Genomic DNA, 22,449 nt, shown 5'->3' with positions numbered 1-22,449 from the left:
GCATATTAGCTCATTTTCCAAGCAGGGAGCTTGTGATCCGGTCAAGCAATGCAGCTGACAAATGGGGGAAGAAACCTGAGAGAGACGTTATGCGAGGAAGGAGGGGCCGATTTGGGCCCTGGAAGGATGGTGAGACGCACCAGAGACAGAGACGCGGAGCAATATAGGGAATAGAAAGTATCTGACATCCGACACAACTCCCCCCATTAGGCTAATTCTTTGACTTTCTCTTGTTGCCAATAGCGTCTCCAAGTGATATTTCCCTCTGTAACGGCATTACGAGAGGGCTGCCTTCTCCAATGCAATCAAACCATTAAGCACAGCACAGCATCCTCCTCTATGGAGTGATTTCCTTCCAATAGAAAACGACTGGATGGGAGCTACTCCACTTTCCTGTCATCAATAACAGAAATAAGTGTGTCTGTATGCATATTTGCAGGGGGAGAGGGAGAAAACTCAGCTCTACAGAAGGGAATTTTTAGCCGGATGATGCCATTAGCAATGGAAACAGATGTATTTTTTCGAAGATATGGCAAGGAAATGAGGTTGGGACTGATTTATGAAGGCTCCGCAGGGGAATGAATGGGGCAAAAACAAGGTATAAGTGACAGATATTAAACAGCGGCACGCCTTGGGGGACACAAATAAATCGGCAAATAGCAACCAAAAAGAAAAAACACAATAAAAACAGAAAGGTGCTCCGAATCTCTGAACAGGTAATCAGGAGATGGAAGCCGGTATTTGGTGGTACATCACAGCCAGATCTTAGCAGTGGCTTATTGGGGTAATGACAAGTGGGCTCCAAACAATCATGACTGGATGTTTTCCAAACATCATTTCTGAGGGGTTTGATTTTTGTCCTATTGTCATAAATGACAAAAAAGTAAAACTACTCGATGAGGACGATGTCAATGATGCCGGATGTCCTGGCAGCAAGCTTGGACCCTTTAGTTTTTTGGTGTGCTTCAGAGATTCACAGTAAATTTGGAATCTAAGAAACTTTTTAGAAAAAGCAAATGCAAAGATTCTTTCGGAGAAAAAAAAACAAGTCTACTTTCACGTGGGAAAGCATAAATATAGCTCAAATTGATTTGTGCCTAATTACGAATGGTTTTCTAATTTGCACGAGTGAAAGAAAGTCGTGTTGATAAGGCACCAAAAGTGGCTCCAGCTGCGCAGGCCCACATCCTCCTAAATCTGGCTCTGGGTTGAACACCGAAAACCAAATGCAACGACAGAATTTCAGGAATTTCGTATAAGCATGTTGCTGCGGCAAAACTTGACATTTAGGTCAAACCCCTGCTCAGAGTTTTCTGAAGTTCTCACATTCAACAAGCTGGAACCTTTAATGTCCGTGACTATGTCGTTCAGGCATAATTTTTAAAAGTGAGGCCGGGTAAGAATTCAAAACATAAAATTTTTTTTTTAAAACCTAAAAAAAAAAAAAGAACATAAAAGATGATAATTTCATCAAATAATAATAATATGGCAAAAATAAATCTAACAACTGATTCAAGCTTCTTCTTTTTTTTTCCTCTTCTCCAACATGCTTGCATTAAAAGAAAAAAAAAATCTGCATATAGAATTGATCAGTCAATTTAAAAGGGGGTGGCCTCTGCAACCCCGCGATCATCTCCACCCCCAGTGGTTGCCCTCCTGCCAAATGCTAAACTCAAATTAATAAACACCATTATCCGTGTAAGACTTTCGGCCTGAGGAGGCAGTGGGGTGGGTGGCCAGTAAATTAAAGAGATGGCCATTCCCCAGCCTCCCTCAGAGGCGCCACGTCTGCAGCAGCAGAAATATGAATCTCACTTAGTCACACCGGAACAAAATTGTATCAAAAAAGAAAAAAAAAGAGCTGAAGCATAATAATGTCAATGTAAAAAATGTCAAATCCAAACTTTCCAAACCGAGTTCAAACAGAACATTAGACGAATCCATTAAAAAAAAAAAAAAAAAAAAAGAATATAAAAGTTCTCAAAACACAAAATGAGCAGCGGACAGGCTGCAATTTTCAATGCTTCAATAATAATAATAATAATAAAAATATTAACAACAACAATAACAAATGAATAAATACATCAGTAAATAAACCACCCTTTCTTTTATGTGATAAGACCGACAGCGCTACAATGATTGCATCCGGTCACGCATCTAATCATCATCATTGTGGCGTTAACGAGATAACAATAAAGCAAAGTTTTTGGAGATGCAAAACGCGTCCGGCGCACTTTTTCTCCCCCTTTCTCCCCCCTTTCCTCTCTGCTGGTGTCAAACACGTGTTATTTACCGGCGACGCGTTCATTTCAATTACCTCACCGCATGCCAAACAAGGACTCTTATTAGCACAACAAAATAACGCAAAAGTGGAGGGGGGTGGGGGGTGGTCTCAAGAAGCAGAGAAGGAGTTGCTTGTGCTTTTAATGAAGAATTAGGATTTAGTACATATTGATAGGACTTAATAGACTGAAGGGGGTCATCAAAGCAGTCGCGACTGAGCGGCTCGTGGGTAATTTACTATCAGTGTCATCTTATGGGACAGAGACGGGGGGCGAGGGGGGGTTAATCCGTGCGTCATGACGCATTCATATTTCCACATAAGAGGGCAAAAAACACACTTTATGCAGGCCCTAGTTGTTATTTGATAAATCCCTAGGAGGTTTTGCGGCTTTTAAACAACCCCATCGACATCAGGTTAGAAAACAAACTCGTCATTAAAAATTATTATTAATTATAAACTGGAGAAATAAATAGAGGCGGTTCAGGTGTTGCACTGAAATAATTTCGAACAAACTCGCGTGTTCTTCTGATTTGCCTCACTGACTTAATCGTGGATGTTGCCGTGGAAGTGAAGGCAAACTGAATTCGCCTGGCAATTAAAAACGCGGAGAGATTTTCTTTCATTCATTTTGTTGTTACTTTTGTTTTTCTTGGCACCCGAATTCAAATAAACTTCCCTCCTCGCGCACATCGACTCTGCAGCAGAGCGGTGCGAAATGGACATTAATTTTAGTTCACTTGTCGCGGCGCGAAGAGGGGAAAGCGGGCAGAGGAGAGGAGATCAATGGCGAGCAATAACAGCTGACTGCGGGGTGAGAGCGGGGGGAAAGACTGTAGCTGCTGCTGCTGCTGCTGCTGGAGGAGCAAAACGCTGACAGATAAATCATCTTCTGCTCTACTTTTCCTCGAACATCGACACTTTCGTTCCTCTCTCTCTCTCTCCCCGTTTTTTTTCCTCTTCTTTCTCGCGCTTATAGATTATACTTTTGGGATGAGAAAGATGGTAAAGAAAAAAAAAAAAAAGTTCAGGCCTTAAAAAGAAGAAGAAAAATCTTTAAATAAAAAGCGACACACGCGCACCGGATTTTAAAAGTACACGTTAAATTCTGCAGAAAAAAAACAAACAAACAAAAAAAACAAAATAATATATTTTTGTTTTATCTAACAACTGGCTAAGGTTGTAAGTAAAATCGCTGAAGGATTAGAATGAATGAAAAGTTGCAAAATACGATCGGACGTATTGATTTAATTAGAAACGAGGTGAGAAACATTACGTATTCAAAACAGTTCCACTCACGCAATAAATAAGCGAGCTGCAGCCTGAAATAAATATTAACAATAATAATAATAATAATAATAATAATAATAATAATAATAATAATAATAATAATTTTTCAAAGAAAGCAAATGTATTTAAGTAACAACTTACAAAAAAGATATATATCATATTAAAAATGGCATTTAATTTTAACTTTCCATAAAATAATAAACAAAAAAGCTTATCTAAAATAAGACCCACTGAAATGATTATTTATTATTATTAGACAAGACTTTAATGTTGAAAAGGGAAAAAATACTGAATGAATAAACAGAAAATAATTATTTAGAAATCTAAACGATATCTATCAGATATTATATATATATATAATTAAGGCTTTATTAAGACTTTTAAAAAAATATTTATTAAAATCATCGAATAAGTTCGTTTTATAGAAACAATGTGCAGGTCCGTGTCTCAAGTGCGGAAAACGCGACTCGTAGCTGTTTAGCGAATTTATTTCTAACCATATATTCTTATTAATATCGACTAATTAGAACATAACTCCAGATTGAGTGAATAACTGTCAGGCGTGTCACTCTGTTAGAACTCGTGATTTATCGGCACGGCGATAACTGTTTCTGCGACACCGTCTCGTTTTTGCACTTTGAAGTCAATTAACTGTATCTAATATGTTCAGTAGGTAAATTGCAAAAAAAAAAAATAAATAAATAAAAAAGCTTTTGCTGGTCGTTTAAAGTTAGAGTAGATTGATCTGATCGATAGAAATCAATCACAATAAGTTCGTCGTGGAGGTATGTGGTTGGAGCTCCGGACCCGGACCCGGAACGGAGTCTCTGAGTTCCTGTTTTTGGAGGAGCTCTAACTCAATCATCGGTGACCCGCCCCGGGCTCACCTTTGCTCCGTGAAGTGCCTTCTTTTTTTTTTTTTTTTTTTTTCTTACGCGCATTTTATTGTTGGCACCAACTCGGGAAATTAGTGCTAATAACTCCGCCGTACTTTCCGCACAGCCTTCTAATTGTATTATTATTCTCTCCTCTTCTGAGCGCCGCGGCACTTCGCACTGATTGAAACAGGCGCGTGCGCGTCCCCTTGTACTTGTCGGCTTCCGTTCTGCCAACAAGTAAAAAATAAAAATAAAAATAAAATAAAATAAATAAAAATCTCGGGTCCGGAACAAAATCATCTGGGGAAAACGTCAGGGAAAAGTTGGTACGATTTCATCTCGGAGCTAAAATATCACGAGAAACAAACAAAAAAAAAAAGAAGGAAAAAAAAGTTCAGTCAAACTCGGTTTACTTCACTTTTATTTCCAGACTCTTCGTTGTTCTTCTAAAATTACAGATAAGCACAACCCTATTTAATTCTCCTATATTTTCCTTAACAGATACCTCAGACTTAAATGATGGGCGACACCGAGTCGGCAGCAGCTCTCAGTCCGTATTCGGGCTCTCTCTGCCCGGCCGTGAAGCTGGAGGAACCCCCTTAGGGGTCTTCCAGAGGCTGCATTGGTCGCTGCTTATTTGAAAGAGGGTGGGGGGCCGATGATGTAAATTATTTTCTCTCCCCCGTTAACAGGTGTTTCCCAACTGCTTTTTTTTTACACCCCCCCCCTTCCCGCCCTGCATGTATGTGCATGTTTGTGTGCGTGCACGCACCCACGTGCACGCGCCTCCTCAATGCAAGCCGTCTGTTTCTCTCTCCGAGACATTAACTTTAACAAGGTTTTCCACAAAAATGACCCATTTGCGAGGTAAAATGCACGTATCTGCCCCCAATTTATGCAAAAATGTCATATTTTTTACCCCCTCGCTCTCTTTGCTTTGTTTTGTATATATATATATATATATATATATATATATATATATATATATATATATATATATATATATATAGTTTTTAATTATACGAAAAAGTAGGATTTGAATGAAAAAACAAAAAAAGAGGTTTTCAAGTGGGACTGAAATGCAAATTCTGTAATATAGAGCAGCAAGTTAAACGTCAGCTTATTTTAAGCAACGCATCAAAATCTACCTCATTATAGTCTTTTTTCAACCGCAGCTATAACTTGGTTAGTATACAGCTATTAACCCCACATGCGCTCCTTATTATGTCCGCTTTTAATACCCTAACGTAAGTGTAACTGGAACATTCTGCTGGTTATGTGTTTAAAAAAAAAGGAAAAGAAAAAGAAAGAGCTGCTGGGTTTGTGTTCTTGATCTCCAACTAAACATATCCGGGAGCAGCAGGCCGGCTGGGCGCTCATTAATGCGGGTCAGCGAGGTGGTGCTGATAAAAGCTCCAGGAGAAAGTTTCATATTTTATTTATTTTTATTTTTTTCCTGGTTCCATCAGTGCGAAAAGATCGGGAACATTGTCGGAAAACCGAATCTTCACCTACAAATCTGCGTTCAGAACGCTTTAAAAAAAAAAAGAAGAAAAACAAAAGTCTAAAGAGCATCAGCTGCGTTCTGTAGAGAGAGCTAATGCGCTTTAGTGACAGCAACGTGTGCGTAATGGCATCGACGCACGCACCGCAACAAATCAAGATGCCACTTTTCTTGTTTAAGGGAACCCCGCGGCGTACACTGCACGCACGCGCCTGCACGCGCACGCAAATGAAGAAGGCATAAACAGATTTTAAACGCACGCGCGTTAGTGTCCAAAACTGGTGCCGTGATATATATATATATTTTTTTTTTCTTTGCCATACTTTTTATTCTTTTGCGCAACAGTCGCAGAGAAAGTTCGAAACGCTTCCAAGGAAATCAGAAAGACGCGGCGAGCGCGACGGAAAGGAGTGAAAGCGGAACGTGTTTTGCGCTTCGAAACTAAACAACAACAACAAACAGACAGGAGTTACTCACCTCTCCGTGGCGAGAATCCGCTTCTACTGAAGACGGCTGCTTGGTTTCCGGCGTTTTCTTCTTCCCCCCTTCTTTCTTTCTGTTTTTTTTATTATCCTCTAAACAAACCGAAAACTTTTCTGCGGAGTTGGGAGTATCATCGGTGCGGCACCGGCCCTTTCTGGACGAATACGCAGCCGCAACCGAGAGGTAACGTGGAGACGCGTGTTTTGGAGAGGTGGGGTGGAGGGGAAAGAGCCAGAAAAAAGAAAAAAAAAGAAAAAGAAAAAAGAAGTAGTTAACACCTCCTCTTGTTTGTTAGTTTGTCACAGCGCAACCGGAGAGTAGGACGATGGGAGAGTAAGGGACTTAGAAAGAGAGAGAGAGTCTGACTTTCCACCAGACACGCTGTAAAGTGGGTATCAATGGCACGATCGCCCACAGAGAGGGACGACCAGTGAGGAAAGGAGCGGCGGAGCCGGCGAGAGAGAGCGCTGGATCGCAGAAACGGTGGCAGGCAGTGGTGTGAGGGGAGGGTGGCGGTGCTGCTGCTGCGGAGGAGGAGGAGGAGGAAGAGGAGGAGGAGGGGAGTCACTGTGCTCAACAGCGACGTGTGTAAGGCTGGAGCTGAGCAGAGAGCGTGGGGGTGGATGAGGGGGGACGTGGAGGGAGAGGGAAGGGGAGGGGAGGGGAGGAGGGCGACCGGGGGTCCAGGGCGCACCGAGGTGCAGTGCTGCCGCGCAGCGCTCGGGTTGCTCAGTGCCGTACGGAGGCATAGAGAAGGAAAACCTCACATTTTTTATCCAAGAATCACCCGATTCTTTCTTTTTTTCCTCCTCATCTCAACTGTTGTCCATAACGCAACAGCGCCCTAAACCGAGCAAGAGCAAACTTTACGGATTGAAGCACTCATATATTTAATAGAGTAAACATGAGAATAAAATTTGAATCAAAGAACAATAAAAATAAAAAACATTTTGAGTCTTGTGTGGACTGTAACTGGGTTGCGCCACACCCCCCCCCGCTGTCTGGCGTTTCGTTCCCCTGGGTGATTTCCACTGCGCTTTGTGCGCAAAGTGAATGAATTATCCCCCCCCCCCTTCCCACAACCTCCTCTCTCTTTCTCTCCCCTCCACCCCCCCCCCCCACTCCGTTTTTCTCTTTCACTCGCTAGAGAGAGACGGCTATTTGCCATAAAGCCAATGAAGTCCAGCTCTTAACAAAAAGAAGTGGACTAGCAGACACTCTTAGAAAGTGCGTACTAGAGAGACTGAAGTTAGTGAGACAGAGGGAGAGAGTTCACTAAAGCCGTGCTGGGTGGCTGAGGGATGCGAGAGAGACTCACGGTGATAAAACACACTTGTCAGAATGTGTAGTTTTGTATCATTTCCAGATACTCAAATTCTAATTTGGATGCAACAATAAAGAAGTTTGGATGCACAAAAAAAAAGGAAAAATTAAAAAAAGACAAACCAAAATGAGGCTTTAACCAAATTGTTTCATAATAATAATAATAATAATAATAATAATCATCATCATCCAACACTTAATTTGTCTGTCCTGATTAGTCTTTTTTTCTCTCTTTATGTGAATTAAATTAGAAGTACATCTCCCGGTTACCAGCTTCCTACATCAAACCATTTTGACCAAAGGCGCTGAACACTAATAAAGAAGAACGTGTGTAGGGTTTAAAAGTTTATCTGACTTGAAAAAAAGCCACAAAAAAAAAAAAGCTTTTAAATTGATCTGCTAAGGAAAAACTCGAGCCTTAGACGACAGCAGCTCTCCTGTCCCTTCTGTGCTGCGTCCCCCTGCTGGCCACATGTGGAAGTGAACATGCATCCACCTTGATCCTGGAGCTTCTCTTCCTCTCTGAACTGCTGAGTGTAATGGCCTTCGACTGCATAAATGAAGACTGTGTTCCAGAACTTCAATGCCTTTTGCGCTCAAAAATCAATATCTAAAAGGGATTGTTTAGGATTTTTTCTAAAAGGTAATGCCTTTTTAAAAGGTGAGAAGCAGGTAAGATTTTGTCTACAGCGTATAAGTCATCTGGCATCTTAATTTTATATCGATCCAGACAAGTTTGTCCTTCAGTGTAAAAACAAACAGCCAGTGTAAAAGGCCCCCCAAAACCAAGAGTGGACTTCTGCTGAGATAAAACAGCTCCAGTTTAAAAAATAAAAAATGTCAGCACATTTACGCGACTGTTATTTTATGAATCTTTAAACTGTCTTGATATTTGCATCGGACGGTTATTTCTAAAGATACTGACAACTGCTTACTTGGAAAACAGACCTTCTTCTTGTGCATAACGTCAGACAGAACTTAACATGTTAAGCTCTTCAGGCCAGACCTTGGCCATGAAATGGAAAAGCATTCAGGAGCAACATCATCAGCAGATGGATGTACAGGGCCAGAACGACTTCCAACAAAGATGAAGGGAAAGAATCTAATTTCGACAGTGAGAACAATTTCTTAACGTCCAACTTGGCTCGAATTGCTGTAAGTTTGGCTCAAAAGTGGACACTTCTGTCTGCATTTTTAGACATTAAAAAAAGGAGCATATCTCAAAGTCAGTGACACAAACTGAACTTTTCTACACTGCTAGTGTGCAACTCAAATGTTAAACATTCAAATGTGAGCTATTTCCATTCACCAGTACAGATATCACATTTACAACTATCCATTTAAGCTTTGAACGTAAATATTTTTCTGCACATTTATATCACTGTATAGTAATACCACAACTTAAAAAAAAGAAATGAATTTGCTTTGGAGTTTAATGTGTAGCTTCAATTTTATGTTTCCTGTCATTTTTTGTATGAATTACAAACTTTATAGCACCTCTTGCAACAAATGCCGTATACTGACAACAACACTGCCTCATGACTAAGAGTCCTGTGCTTGGCCTTAGTGTTGGAATCAGGTCGATTGCTCAGAGGGTAATCAGGATTTACACGAAAAGTTGATATTAAAATAATAATAATAATGTGCAGATATGACGGCTGAGCTCCTTTTCTGAAAACCCTCAAAGGTTCTGGAGGCGTCCCTTCAAACCCCTTTACCAACAAAATGAGCCTTCCTCTTCCAGCTCCTCCCCACCGTCTAAAAGTGCATCACGAACACATTGAGACTCTTCATCCTCCACCACCAGCTCATTGCACATAGAGTCACGTTTGGCTCTAACAGACTGTTGTGTTTTCGAATGGAAGTAACTCTTTGATCCGGTTTCCCCGACTATGATATGTAACAATGGCGTGGGAAAAGCGAAAAGGGAACGCGAGTGCGTTTGGTTTGTGTGTGTGCGTGTGTGTGCGTGCGTGCGTGTGTTTGTGTGTGTGCTGGGTGGTCTCCTTGCGCATGGAGGGGCAGTGGCAGCAGTAGCACTGCCATTAGTGGTGTGTTGTCTTGCTAATAGGCTCAGTTTGGAGTCAATGGGCTGCCTGAGGAAGAGGACCATCCATGTATTAGATCCTTCTCCATTCAAAGTCTAATGCCACCCTCTTAGTCCAGCCCCCTGATGTTTTTAAATGGTGCCTCTGTGTGTATTGACAAGGAAGCACTTTGATTGCACCTGTTTCACTCCAGAAGTCTCCGCACTGCTTCTTTCCCCCCCACCCCTTCTCTGTTAACCTAAAATATATTTTACCGTATTAAAGTGCCCACCCATATAATCCCCACGGTCCTGTGACATGATGTAAGTGTCTGTTAAAAGAGTCGGGTTAACACGCGGGGTTGTGAGTGGGAGGGCTTGTCCAGTTCGGATATTTCTCGGCGTCCATCTGAGCTGAGTCACGTCCCGGCGTTTTGAAATCCCTGACATCTAACACGAAACGACGGAGAGCTAATGAAAAGCCAAGCTGACAGTCGAGGGTCAGGAATGGCCTTTGTCGGCAAGCTCTCACCTCTGCCTCGACCAGGTTTGTCTGTAAATTGAATCCCACTTTGGAAAAAACACAAAAAAACTCAAAAATAAGAGGACTTGAATGAAAACTGCTGGAGAGGTTGTGATAAAATGGTCCAAACAACAACAACACCACCACCAAAAAAGGATGTGGAAAGAATTGTTGGTAAAGTTGGTTTCAATAAAGCACTTTTCTCTTGAAAAGTGATTTTACTCATGCATACCTGCATGATGTTAGGAGATTATCTGCTGTTGCTAAAATGACAAGATTAGCTTGTGCTGCAAGCAAAGCTGACAAATCTCCTTCTCTAAATCCCAACAATTTCACATTGTTATGTTGAAAACATGGAGTTTACCTTTATTTAATCACAGGTGCCTTCAAGCTTTCCATTGGCCGTTGAGCCTGTTCAAGATTGGCATCATTGCATGCATTGGCCTGAACATGAGGCTGGAGAAAGCACAACTGAAAGGAACAATATCATACACTAATCATTAGTATCGGCCTCCATTTGACTGCCCTCCACTGGGCCTTTTTGAAGTTGCAGATCACATAAGTCCTGTAAGTTACAAAGTGGGATTTGTGCGAGTCAGACTTATTTGTTCAATGCCTCAACAGGATTGAGATTGTGAGAGCTCTGCAGCCATTCAGTACTTTAAACTCTCTCTTGCGCTCGTCAAACCTTTGCTGAACCATTTTCACTATGTGCGAAGGTGTGTCCTCTTGCTCAAAATGGCCGGAACCGTCAGGGAATATGATTTCCATGGTAGGTACGTGTCACAGTGGGATCCACATAGCTGGCATGTCCTAAGGTTTCTTGGCACAAAACTGCAGAAAGCCTTCAACTACCTTTAGCTTGATTTGTATAGTTTAGGACGGTACCTGTTGCATCCACACATTCACAAAATGTCTAAAACAAATTGCATGATTTGTCAAACCTGGTCATTTTCTTTCTATGCTCTGTGGGAGTGATTATTGTTAGCTGACTGGACCTCGGCATGCCGACTCGTCTGATGCTACTGTTAAGGATCAGCATTGATACACTGAAAGGACTAGGTTTTGTCTGAAGGCTGTTCTGCTGCATTTGGCATAAAAACTACCAAAAATCGTTGCTTATAGTGCCAGATACGTCAGCTTCAGTCACAGGTTATGGTTGCTCACACGCTTCGATCAAAAGAAGAACTTATGCTACGAGTTTTGTTTCTTGTCAGTTCTTTACTGTGTTGTGTTCGTTCTGAATTTTAGGACATTCGTGCGTTTAGACGCTTCGTTTCCATCTAACAAGTCCGAGTTAAACATTAAGTAGATTATTTTTGCTCAGATGAAAGTATTTTAATTTTGTGGTAATTTCCCTCTCCTCACTTCTCAGCCACTAGATTCCCTCACTACAGCAACAACCTGTTAGCTTATGAAGACTCACCTGTTTCCCATGCCAATAATCACTCTCCTCTGTATCAATACATCTGGTTTGTTTTTAGTCATTGTCAGATCCACCTGTTACCTTCCCTATATCTTGCTGGCCAATTCCATATCGCAATCCTGTCCTTGTTTTGTGCAGTTCTACAGGTTGATCAGTACAATTCTGGACATCTCTGCACATCTTCCAATAAATAAATAATGGCTAAATAAAGTACTCTGCAGGTGAAGAACGTCAAACCTGATGCAAAACAGAGTCTTGTCTGCTTGCAAAAAACATTGATTCACTGTCTTAAGTCCATTGAACAACTATGCAAAAGGTTTTTTTTGGAGACGCCAAACCATAAAAACCTGAGAGTATGAGTGCTTTACTTGGGACAAACTACCTGTTGGCGATAGCCGTCGTCTCATTGGTCCTTATCCGGAGTTGCCACCGTCTGCTGCCAAAGGTTCTGCTATGGATTATTAAATTCAGAGAACCAACCGTTCTATCAACTAAATTTGAGTCATTTTATGTAAAATATTCAATGGGATCAAGAGCAAAGTGTAATTTGTGTCCTTCATGGTGAGGAGTGAGGGACCCCAATAAACTGTTTTGTCATTTTCCAGACAAGTAAAACAAAAAAAAAATGGTCCTGATAAGACGTAAATAATTTTTTTAGTTTTTTTGTGTTATCTAAAAAAGCTTTCTGGTTTTTTTTTTTAAACAGAAAGAAACACTGACTCAAACGACGCCCCTTTGAGGCTGCTGATGTCGCGCGGGACCCGATTCCTTAAACAAACCATGTCCGAGGGCGATTTACAGCTAATCCAGACAGACACCGGTCATTTCTATCTTTTCTTTCATAATTTATGATTGGTGGGAATTTATAGTGCCGGCTCCCCAGCCGTGCATGCCACCGAATCCGCATGTCTGTAATATAATGAGATTTTAGCACGGCGAGATTATAAATTATAGTGTGATTTGTTCTCATGCTGTTTTGTCAGGGCATTGCCTTTGAGTCTCTGTCTCTCTCTCTCTCTGAGTCTGTGTGTGTGTGTGTGTGTGTGTTGTGTGTGTGTGTGTGTGTGTGTGTGTGTGTAGCTTGGGGACATGGCTGGCATTTGGCTGCCACGATGCTCTAATTGCTGACGTACACACAGATAGATGGAACCTGATGGTTGGTGTCGCCACTGGAGGGAGAGGAGGGGAGAAGAGGATGAGGAAGAGGAGGAGGAGGCGGGGGGGGGATCGGAAAGGAAAACGAAGAAGAGGAGAAAACGGGGATGAAGAGAATAGAGATAAGGAAGCATAACAGATTGGAAGAGATAAGGAGGGTGAAGATGAGGAGCAGAAGAGAGAGAGAAGCAGAGCAATATGAGAGAGACGGATGGACAGATATGTGAAGAGACAAGTGAGGGCGAGAGATTCGGTTGACACACAGGCTCCATGGCCAGGCGCTCCACCGCTCAGAGGAAGCCCCGCTTAAGCAAAGCAGAGCTGGGAGGAAGAGAGAGGACGGGGGAACGGAGGCCGGGCCGCATTCATCTCGCTCTCAGATCCCTTGCTCCAGGGAGCTGTTGTGAAATGAAGAATTACATGGCCCTGATCAGATTACATTACAGAACAAGTGATTACATGCGTTTGACTCGTGCACAAAGGAGCAAAAATGAAGGAAGGGAAACATACATGATCTGATTAATTATGTAATTATGTGGTATTTGCTCTGGCTATGATACATGGCCAACATTTTAAAGGGAAGGCGGATGGGTAATTTCATCAATGTTTCACTGCTTGCCGTCTGAGGCCTCTCTCTCTCTCTCTCTCTCTACGCTACAGAGGTTGATTTTTTTTTTTGTTCCCGTCGGTGTTTTTACGGGTCCAGCTAAAGCACACGTGAAAACGCTTTCTCTGCTTGAGATGTAAAACATTTAATTGTATGATAAGTGGAGGCAGGAGGAAGCCGACGCTCTAATGACACCAGTGCTTCATCGAGAATCGTCCAGAACAGTCGATTTTAAAGACAGAAGAGACAATCAACTGAACTCCAACCAACTTCCTGTTGGTCATACTTTTATGTCCGTCAGGAAGTAAAAGCAGCAAACAAATCAAAAAGAATGTAAACTTTATATATATCTATGTGTGTATAAAAGCTGTTTAAGTCTATGAAAAAGTTGGAAGATTACTACACTTCTAATTCTAACTAGCTTAATGAAATATACTGAAGCGTGTCCTACGACATGATTTTCTGGATGTAGAGTTTTTACATCCACAAATTACTAACTCGACAGTGACCAGTCTGTCTAACTACAGCCTGTTGCCAGCCACTGTACTGAAGCACGATCCAGTAGGTGTAGACAGAATGATACCACGGTGTGGACAGCTGTGAAGTGGAAGCATTTTACAAAAATAAATCTTAATAGTGTGGGGTGCTTTTATTTTCAGCCACCTATACTCCGATACTAAAAAAAACAAACATTTCTTGTCGTGTGATGTTTGGGTACTTCCTGAGCAGGTCATTGTCAAAAAAACAACAACAACAAAAAAACTAGAATTTGTCAATTGATTTATAGAGGTTAACAAATGAAAAAAAAAAAATCCAGTGCAGTCGTCTCAAAAAGCCACTGCAACAACATTTGTATCCTTACATGGAAACTGCTTTGTTGTCTTATTAATAAAACAATATTCTCATTTTGGCTCCATGTCACTTTATAACCAAGTGTCACCATTTCATTCATTCCTACTTCCACTTGTCACGTATCCTGGTTGCCATGTTGCTTCAACATTACAGCAGAATTTACAGAGCCATTAAAGTTCGCCTGTTCAATGACACCATCTCATCATAAAGTCCCCCAACCCTCCACTTTTTGTTTCAAATCTCGACTCGACATGAACTAGGAAGTCACTTTCTAAACTACATTTCTGTATTAATGACTTCATTATACAGTAAGTGGCGATGAATCGCTGTTATTCTTTACAGCAGTTATGCAAATGATTCAATTATTAGCATGCCCCTCCCATAAAAGTGATATAATATTTATAGGAGCTGATTAAATTAATATTCAGTCATTATAAGATTAATTAATCATCAATTAAAATTTTACGATCGTGACAAATCTGCACAGCACATGCAGTCTTTCCTCTTCAGCAGGTACTTCACACATTCATCACTTGTCCCGACGGGATGACACAGGTATCAGGCATCGCAGTGTGAATTAAACTTAATGATATTAATATAATGGAATAATAATAGAAGAGGAGGCGAGAGGGGGGGAAATGAAGGGGATTTGAAAAAAAAAAACCATATATTTGGTGTAGCGGTAATTAAAAATGTGATGGGAGGAGAAACGTCATTAAGATATTCACCTCATGAAAACGACACACCTATTAGAGCTTACTAGAGAAAAAATGCATCTCTGAAATTCAAATATTTTGGGGGGAAAAAATGAGTAAAAACTGTTCATTAAAGACTTCAACCCGTGGAGGGAATCAGAAGATATAAAAGAAGAAGAAGAAATAATAAAATAAACAAAATTCCGGTGCCAGAAATGTTGGGGCTGAAATATCGTGTTTGTTTCAAGAAGGAGGAAAGGGGTTGGGGGTGGGGGGGGGGTTGAGGACGATCAGAGTGTGTTTTCTCCCTCACCGCGCTCCGGTCGCTCTGTCAACTTCAAACATATACGGGAGCTGGATTGTTATTTGCTCTGAGCAGTCTGCGTGGCTTGCCTTTTTGATTAGCAAGACACAGAAAGGCAGAGCGAGCAAGAGGAACCGAGAGAGAGAGCAAAGAGAGAGAGAGAAAGAGAGAGGGAGAGGGAGAGAGAGAGCGAGCCTTGAGGCACATGTCAAGCAATGTCACAGATAATCACACATTGTCTTAAAATAGCTTTGAAAATGACAGCGTGAGGGGCGGGGTGGGGAGGCGGAGGTCGGGGTTTGGGGATGTGTGAGGGAAGCCTCAGAGAGCATGTACCGTAATTAAAGAGCAGATAAAGTTAATTTCTGACAACTCCCAGAGGGGCGCTTTCAAGGGCATCATAGAAAAGGTGTGTTGTCTGTACACATATGAGGAAAGCTGATGGCTCTCGAGCATGAACTCACTGTCCATTTTATTAGGTACACCTTAGCAGTACGCACCGCGTTGGCCTCAGTTTCTGCGGCAAAGATTGAACAAAATCTGTAAAATGGCTGAACACTGTAAACTGCTGGTGGCTTTGGTTTGTCAGCAAAAATTATTTGCGTGTGTGTAGCGGTTATGTTCAAATAGCAGCATATTTTCAAGATGTTTCCTAGATTTGACAGGAACATGGTTCTGCCATGTCCTGTGAGCCGCAACCCCTCAAGCAACAGCACCAAAGAACCTTCACTTCCCAAAATCACCGCCTGGCTCGACTCAGTATTTTTCATAATGAATAAGGTATGCTGCTTCATTTTCCGTCTTGGTTTTTCTAGTTGCTGTGAAATTTGAGAATGCCACCAATTAAATAAACATCCTCTCATTTGGGATCCACTCCCATTTCTTTCAGATATGTGGGAAGAACTACGACGACAAGCTAAAACCCAGCAAATAGAAAAAAAACAAAACAAAACCCAGACTTCTGGCATTAAAGGCCATCTTTTTGTTATTATTATTGTTTCTCTGCTTCCCCCCATCTGCTCCCCTTGCTCAATAGTTGGCAGAGGCTGGTAGCTGAGCTAAAAATAATGTTTATTCCTGCAGATGTTTAATGGTGCATCAAATGGGATAACAAGGACGGTTGATTTGTGGGCCTCTCTCTGCAATTACCCTGCCTCCCCATTTGCTTCCTCTTTAAATTAAACAAGCCATTGATTTTATGCCGAATATTATTGTGCCATATTCCCCCAACTGCCGTTTTGATAGAGATGTGGAGTGATTGGACGGAGGCTCAGACATTTTATAACGCTTTGAGCAAAACCTGTAGTGGAAAAAACACACGAGACAAAGTCTCAGAGTTCTTCTTGTTGTTATTCTTTTTCATCAAAATGAATTAATCGAGCTTCTGGGACATTTATTTTTAGACGTAGAATCTGCTGAGGACTAGTAGTCTGCAAAGTATCCTTCAGTAGCTGTTTTATTTTTTTTTTGGAAGCTGGAAAAGAGTGTGGTGATTCGCTCTTTATGCATCACTGCTTTGTGGGTTTGTACTAGGCCATTGTTGGGGGTTGAATTGTTTAAGTTGTACCTAAAAAAACAAGAGCTTTTCAAATTGAACTTTGCCTCCGATTTGGTGACATTGACTTTTTTTTTTCAATAACATACCTGGGGGGAAAAAAAACAAAAACATCAAGCCACCCTTTGTTTTTTTGTTTGTTAAAAGTTAGTTAAACCCATTGCATCATGTTCCTTCCACTTCACAATATGCACCATTTTGGGAACACCGAACCAGAGAGAACGCAACCAAAGAAACCAGCATAGAACAAGGAGAAACAAGAATAACTGCCAAATATGATGTTAAAAATCAAACGAGTCTAATCAGAGGGATGCAGAACAGCTGGGAGAGAGTACAGAGCAGCGAAACTAACTGAGATCCTGCCAGATACAGACATGGAAAATGGTGATGGCCAGACGACCGGATCATTGTGCTGGAAAAAGCTAAAAAAAAGGCAAGGTTTAAAGAAGGGCTCTTGTCATTGCATAGAATCTTTTTTTTTTTTTTAAAAACTCTATGACAGATTTAATAAGTCAAAGCCAAGATTCTCATTCACTGATTTCAAATAAAACAATGAAGCTCATCTTTTGCAGATCTATATTTAATTCACTTAGCTATGAACTTTAAGCAAATACAGCAGGAGCTTCATGAATCAAACTTAAACACAACAAATTAGAGGAAAATGCTTTTTTTTTCTTCTTCTTTTTTTTTTAAGGCAATACCTCTGTGTGTTTTAAAGGGTGTAAAAACATGTCCATCACCCAGCTCACCTCCAGATACTCCGCTTCCTTTGTTAAAACACACACTGACAGAAAATACGGTACATGATAGAGAACTGAATGACAGCTGGATGGAAAGGTAAGGAGGAATAACACAGTGTTATGACAGAAGGCAAACTGCTGATGTCCATCAGCGGTGTGCTGATACTAAAATATTCAGGAAGTTAAAGGTGAGATTTAAAGCATTTTTTCTTTCAGTAGATGTTAAAATCTAATAAAACAACAACTATCATCTGTTAAAGAAGAAATTCAAAAGAAACTTAAAAAAAAAAGCTGGCTTGAAATCCTTTTTTTGCAGTGAATACATTGAGAGCGAGATGAACTGAAATCCACTGAAATTATTGAACAACGCCTTAAAGAATATTGATATATAAAAAAAAAGTTAAAACTATTGGCATAGTTGACCGTTGTTACAGTTTGACAAAGTGAGAACTAGAAAGCCTAAGAATAATATCTAAACTGAGAAATATGGGGATGACAGAATCAGGCTGTGTCAATCCAGTTCATTTATATAGCGCCAATTCGTAAGGTCATCCTGAGGCGATTTACGACAAAATGACATTTTAATTTAATCATATACATTCCAACTGATCATTGTTATCAAACGGCGCATTAAGTTCAGTTTGCTTTTTCAAGTTAGTTTAGAAAGTTTTCTAAGGAAAACCAGCAGATTGAATCATTTCAACTGTTTTACTTCAATAACCGTTTTTCCCTTTTTCAACAGCTGCTCTTTTGTTCGGACGCTTGTTGAATCAACAGCTTTAAAGATCAAATATCTCAACCTGGAGATGTTGAGAAGTATTTTGTGCCGCGACAAAGTCCAGGTGTCAGAAAGCAACATATATACTTTCACACAGTCCTACTCTTCACTGCTTCCTACACTGTGTTAGTCATGCCTCTGCAAGCGATTAAATTTCATTGTTGTTGTTTTTTTCTTTGTTTTTTTTTGAAGGAAAAATGAGATCACCTGTGACAGGTTCATCATCATGAAGGCCTTCTGGAGGCATTTTCTCTGACTAGCCAGCCTGACAGTCAGCGACTCTATTAGCCATGTGTTTTCATCCAAAACACAGAAACCCTGTCAGCCAGGTTTCGAAGCTCGCGCGCACACACACACACACACACACACAGGCTGGCAACTGCTGCTACCGAGGAGTGAAGATTACACCGAGAAAAGAAGTCAAGTGACAAATTCAAGTGGCCAGAAGAAATATCAATTCATTTAGGACCAGTGAGCAGCGAGCCGGCTGTCAGACGGGGAAGGAGAGAGAGATCAAAGGGGTTTTACCCCTGAAATGACAGATGCATTAGAGTTGAGAGCAAGACAGTTAATTTGGTGTGTGTGTGTGTGTGTGTGTGTGTGTGTGTCTGCGTGTGCATGTGTGTTTATTCATTCGGCAGCACACTCTACTGCGGCCATTAAAAAGTCAACGGCTCAATTGATTAGATGTGCACACTGTGTTTAGGTGTAAAATATAACATGTTGAATCACCTCTTAGACCATGTCGTTATGAAAAAAACAGAAAGAAATACAGAGATCTTTTTGTAATTGCTTAACAGAAGATTTTTACGTGCAAGTTGTTTTTAAAGGTTCCGCTGTGGCCTTTCTGACGGAGCATGTCATTCACCTTTTGCTTGTTAACAGCTACTATAGGCTCAAGCTGGGAGTGTGACCCTAAAGCAGAAAATACGGACACGGGAAACACTTTTCTAAAAATCTTTTGGTTAATTTCCTGGTCCAAACAAGAAACATGTCAACTAAATTTCAAGTTTACCTTTGATAACCAAATGTATAAACAGAACCCAACAAACATGCCAGCACTATGTCCAATTAAGGATTACCGTTGGTAGTAAATGTGGCCCAGTAAATGTGCTTGTGGGGCCCACTGTGAGCCCCACAACTATCATAAATGTATGACATGTGGTGGCCGTAACATATGGGCACAAAGAGGAACCTGAATGGCTGACTTTGAGCTTTAGCCCTGTCAGGCCCAAGAATGGCCCGTTATTGTATTTTGAAACAGGCTCTCCCCCCACAAGTGCTGGAGTCCAAAAGTGCCCCTCATTTGACACCAGTACCTGGTCCCACAGAAACAGGCGGACCACAAAGATCCATATGATTTGAGGTCCGAACACGCCCCACCTTTCACACCGAACCTGAAAAACAGAAACCCGTTCGTGGGCCTCCTTTGACCCGATCTGTGCCTTTTGCATCGGGACCTCGGCCCGCAGAAACCGAAAAGGCCACCGTGGCCCTAAACGGTCCTTATGCTACGGAGGTGACACATGCCTTTAATTCATGCTGGTTCACAAAAAAATAAAAAGAAGAAAAAAAAGAAACGGGAAGCCCACAAAACATACTTGGGCCATAAACGTGGGGCCTATACATCCCCTTGCATTTCATGATGATCTCTCTGCTTGCAGATGTGGCCTTGCCACCTTGACGCCCCGCTTGAGCCTCGAGCGCTCATAGCCTACGTTTCACCTTGGTATCTAGGACCAGAGAATGAGCAACCCGCCATCATCCTGCTTTTTTGGTGGACTCCCTGTTTGTCATGATCTTCGTGCTGATACTTTGATCTGAAAGCTCATCCCGTCTTGCCTCAAGCCCCCAGTTTCACAAAGTAACTTTTCAACATTATAGTGCGTTCTCTCTTCTGTGAAAAACATCGACTCTAATTGACAGTAGTGCTTTAATAATTGCTCTCCAGTCGGAAACTGTGCTGTTAAATTAGCTAATGCCAACAGAAGGCTTCACAAAAAGGTGATTTGTTTAATTTCCTTCTGCAAATAACATCTGATATTTAACATTATCATTAAAACAAAGTGCCTGTTAAGCACAAGAATGAAAGTCTTTCCATTCGAAAGTGTTAAAGAGAGGCACTCAAGTTGTGAGTAGGGATGTAAACAAATACGACTTCTGATGAGTTGAGTAATGGTTTATCATTTAACAAGTAGCATCTGCTTAGCAACCTCAGTGGCAACAATAACTTAACAACCACAACCACCCGTTTAGAGGGACAATGTAACAAGAAGGTAACTGAGTTAGAAGCATGACTAAGGGAACCGGAAGTGATGTCACTTCCTCTCCATTCATTTCCTAATGAACTTGTGTGATGAAGCATCAATCGCTTGCCCTCCTAAAGCCGATGGACCTGCAGCATACACACAGATGTACACACGCTTGTGACACGACACAAGAAAGTTGAAAAATGTTCAACTTTTGTCAGTGATACGGAGTCTACGTGCTTCAATATTTGGCGTCTTGCGTAAAGATTTTATTTTCCATGCCTCAAGTAGGCCTGTCACCATAAATTTTGCTGGACGATTAATTGTCAAAAATATTATTGGGATAAACGATAATATTGTTTCAAGTGTTATTATGTCATTTCCATTAATTCAGTGTTTTTGACACTGATTTAATGGAAATTACATAATAATGCATGCTATTTCCTGCCATAGATAGATACACTTTATTTTCAAAAGAACACTGGAACTGATAAACTAAATAAACCAAACAGCCAAAAACAAAAATAAATTAGATTCTCAGTCTCCATTAACAAAAAACGTACTTGAATAAAAACTAAACAACATAAAGCCAAAGTAGAAATAGATACAGCATTCAACCAAAAGAGTGCAGATTATGAAGTCTGTATACTATATTGCCCTTCAGTAATCACTCGATTTAAATAGTGAAGATGGGCACATCCGACTACCTAATAAAATAGTTTATACTACACGATTTTTTTGCCCCTATTTTCCCCTTGTGACAATCTTAGATCGTTAGCCGTTCTAAGATTGTCGCTGGTGATTTTTTAACCGATCATCCTGTAGTGTGTGGTGGGTTACCGTAGATCTTCGTGGCCGCTCCGATCTAAATCAGGGGTTTTCCCGGACTGGGATCGTTAACGTTGAATGTAACAGGTAGCCAATCAGAAAGCGCGGATTCTCCTCCGTGCTTTCTGAGGTTAGCTGTTTGGCAAATCCCAAACAGCTGACACGGCGCAACCCGAAGTCCAAGGGACATTGGAGATGATTTGTGGAAACAACATTAATGTTTATTCAACATTTCGTGCAAAGAATATAGAAATGACAAGGGGAGGAGTTGGAGCCAAATTGCTACTGCAGTTGATAAACCCGGTAAGTTTTCAGCTGTTCTTCGTTAACGTGACATAAATAGGTTATAATGATTTTCATTCAGTCAGGACTTTACGCTGACTCTAGCCACATGCATCACAGGTAGATTCTAGTAAAGCATTGATTAATGCCTGGTTTTAAAAGTAGTTAACTGGACTTGAAGCCATTATTTTGTGCCCATGTGGCTGAACACCACATGGCTGAACCCGATCGAACCGTTATACCCAGTGGTGGGAAGTAACGAAGTACAAGTACTTCGTTATGTACTTAAGTACAGTTTTCGTGTATCTGTACTTTACTTAAGTAGATTTAATAATGGGGACTTTCTACTTTTACTCCACTACATTTTACAGTAAGTATCTGTACTTTCTACTTCACTACATTTCTACAAAACTGTCGCGTTACTCGTTACATCCAAGTCTCGTTGCTCTTTTCTTCCGTTAAAATGTGACGTTCAGGGTCTTAAGGTGGCGCCGTAAAATCCAACCAATAACGTGACTTAGTGTCTGTTGTCACCCATCGCCTCCACCTTTACTCGCACTCGGAGCTCCAGACATGCGCAGTGGTTTCCTCTGAGCGGGAGGAGATGTTTGTCTATAATATAATAGCACTGCATAAATTGATATGGCGACATGTAAAATCAGCAGCGCTT

At 41.1% G+C, this 22,449-nt stretch overlaps 1 protein-coding gene across 4 annotated transcripts in view; it reads right to left on the bottom strand.

Annotated features, from left to right (window-relative positions):
• The window catches only part of rnf220a (ring finger protein 220a), a 186,748-nt gene extending 179,795 nt beyond the window's left edge, over nt 1-6,953 (bottom strand). Inside the window, exon 1 of one of the 4 annotated variants that reach the window (XM_081598661.1) lies at nt 6,431-6,953. The gene's annotated coding sequence lies outside the window, so the exon portion shown is untranslated. The remainder of the gene's footprint in view (nt 1-6,430) is intronic. The other 3 variants (XM_081598659.1, XM_081598664.1, XM_081598662.1) reach the window with 3 other exon arrangements.
• Nucleotides 6,954-22,449: the final 15,496 nt, after the last annotated feature.

Source organism: Poecilia reticulata, chromosome 17 (assembly GCF_904066995.2).
Source record: "Poecilia reticulata chromosome 17, P_reticulata-male-v2, whole genome shotgun sequence".
Lineage (NCBI taxonomy): Eukaryota > Metazoa > Chordata > Actinopteri > Cyprinodontiformes > Poeciliidae > Poecilia > Poecilia reticulata.
Note: the sequence above shows the minus strand (reverse complement) of the source record. Positions and strands in the feature narration are given on the sequence as shown.